The 2,305-nt window shown below is 41.9% G+C and overlaps 1 protein-coding gene across 1 annotated transcript in view; it reads left to right on the top strand.

Moving 5' to 3' along the window:
• LOC104627894 (E3 ubiquitin-protein ligase NEDD4-like) overlaps window positions 1-2,305 on the top strand; it is a gene marked incomplete at its 3' end in the record, with an annotated part of 72,364 nt that overhangs the window by 50,166 nt on the left and 19,893 nt on the right. The window contains exon 4 of the mRNA XM_010296290.1: window positions 1,597-1,647. The remainder of the gene's footprint in view (window positions 1-1,596; window positions 1,648-2,305) is intronic.

The raw sequence follows: 2,305 nt of genomic DNA, 5'->3' as shown, positions 1-2,305 counted from the left end.
GGCGGCGGGGGCCCACCCTCCCTCACCTCTCTTCACGCCAGGCTGCAGGAGAGTCTCTGCTCTGGTGGCTGGAGCACCTTTTCCCCTTCCTTCTCCACTGACCTTGGTGTCTGCAGAGTTGTTTCACATATTCTCACTCCTCTCTTCCAGATGCAATTGCTGTGTGCTGTATTTTTTCCCTTCTTCAATATGTTATCACAGGGGGGCCACCACTGTTGCTGATGGGCTCGGCCTTGGCCAGCAGCGGATTTGTCTTGGAGCCGGCTGGCACTGGCTTTATCGGACTCAGGGGAAGCTTCTGGCAGCTTCTCACAGAAGCCGCCCCTGCAGCCCCCACCACTGCCAAAACCTTGCCACGCAAACCTGATACACTGTCCTTGTAAGTGGATTGCTAGAAGTGCACTGAGATACCTTGTGTGAATTTTTATCCTCTTTAAAGTGGTAGGTATGAATGGGTGATTAGGCTACCACATACAGTCTAGTCTGCGCATCTTCAAGAATCACTGAGTACTTCAAAGGTCAGATAGATTTTTGAACTTCTAGACCTTGAGGGGTCCTCTTTATCCTGTCATCTTCATAGTTGTAAAACAGGTATGGAATATTGTCGGTGGAGTTACGAATAATGCTTCAAACACAGAGTCATAAAGGTATAGTTAGATGGAGACCAGGTCCCGCTGTCAGCGTTACCTTCGTGGGAGATGGTACCTTTGGACTGTTCACTGTGAGAGAAGGTGGTGATCCAACAGACAGTGAAGAACATGCAGAAAATATTTAACACTTCTGTACGGACCTAACTATGCATAAGTGAATTTGTGATGGCGCTGTGTGGCCGAAGGATGGTATAACCACATCCACATGCTTAACCTGAAGTGGCGTCTGAATGGTCGAGTCTTCAAGAGGGAAATACAGGATTACTCAACAGGCTGGTTGTAAGGGTGTCTAACTGTTCCTCCCAAAGTAAGCATTCTGAATTAATGGAACAGCATTCTTTAAAAAGAACAAAAAGGTCTAATACTTTGGTTTCTGTTTGGTAAAGTGATGAAACACATTTTTATTTTGGGGCAAAATGTTTGCAATTCATGCAGTTCTATCGTCACTGTTTGGATGTTGGGTTCCCCTCCCTTCTCTATTAGATGTGAACATGAGGTTGTTCCTTTAAAAAAAAAAAAAAAAGACGAAGCCACCAAGGTTTGACATGAACATTTCAATGATGTAGTGAACAGTAATTTCACTCTGCTTTTTAATGCATGTGGAGACTAATTCATGAAAAGAGCAGGTTATTTGTGCTTTGAATTATGCATAGGCTGTCAGAGGAAACAGAATTTCATCAGTACTTAACGTACACACTGTGGACTGAGAAGCCATTTTGGACTCTCCCAGAAAATGCTCTGCTGAAAGAGATAAATTGTAACAACAGATAATGTGAAATAATAAGGGGGTAAAAACCAGTAATTGCTAAAATAATGGTACTCAATCATCTTTATTTTTGCTTCGTTGTGATTGGATTGATGTTTATAATTTTTTGCTTTTCTGATGTAAAGATGACCTTAGAGGTAAAATTACTCCTTTTTCTGCCTTTTTTTCTCTATTTGACAGACTAGAGACGACTTCCTGGGCCAAGTGGATGTGCCACTTAGTCACCTGCCGGTAAGCAGTGCTTTTGTCTGAGCGTGCTCTTTTTTGTCATCACCAGATGTGAAAAACCCCGATGTTACGTAAAATTTATTTCCATAAGTAACTTAAGTTTTCCACTTAAATTTTCTTAAAGCAAGCATTCCCAACAGAGCATTAGAGGCTTAAAGAAAAATATTACAGAGAGCAAAGCACCACCGGGCACACGAATTGTGAGAAATGGTCCCCTTTACCGGGGACAAGGAAGACAGTTCTTCTCTGGTATCTGTTAAATTTCTCAACATCGAGGATTCACTTCTCATCCTGATTCTTTCTTAAAATCCTTCACTGGTCTGAGCCATTAATGAATGACATGTGGCCAATAGACTGGTTGTTTCACACCTTACTGTTGGTGATTTTTGCCCTATTAATCTGCTGACTTCTTCCTTTTCATGATTTTCTCTTACAGTTGGAACAGTTTTATTCTCCCTTAGCAAGCTCCACTGCCTCCAGAACTTTTGTTAAAATGTTGAAAAAAACACATTTTTGGGGTCCTGTTTAGCTACCTGATTTTCTGTCTCAATAATATGCTGTTAAGGTTATGGGATAGTAGTTCTGTCTGGGAAAGTGGATAGTGCATTTTGATATTACTTCAAACCTTGTAAAGCCAATAGCCACAGACTGAAACCAGAGA

Source organism: Phaethon lepturus, unplaced genomic scaffold, assembly GCF_000687285.1.
Source record: "Phaethon lepturus isolate BGI_N335 unplaced genomic scaffold, ASM68728v1 scaffold12121, whole genome shotgun sequence".
Classification (NCBI taxonomy): Eukaryota; Metazoa; Chordata; class Aves; order Phaethontiformes; family Phaethontidae; genus Phaethon; species Phaethon lepturus.
This window is presented reverse-complemented; position numbering and strand designations above follow the sequence as displayed.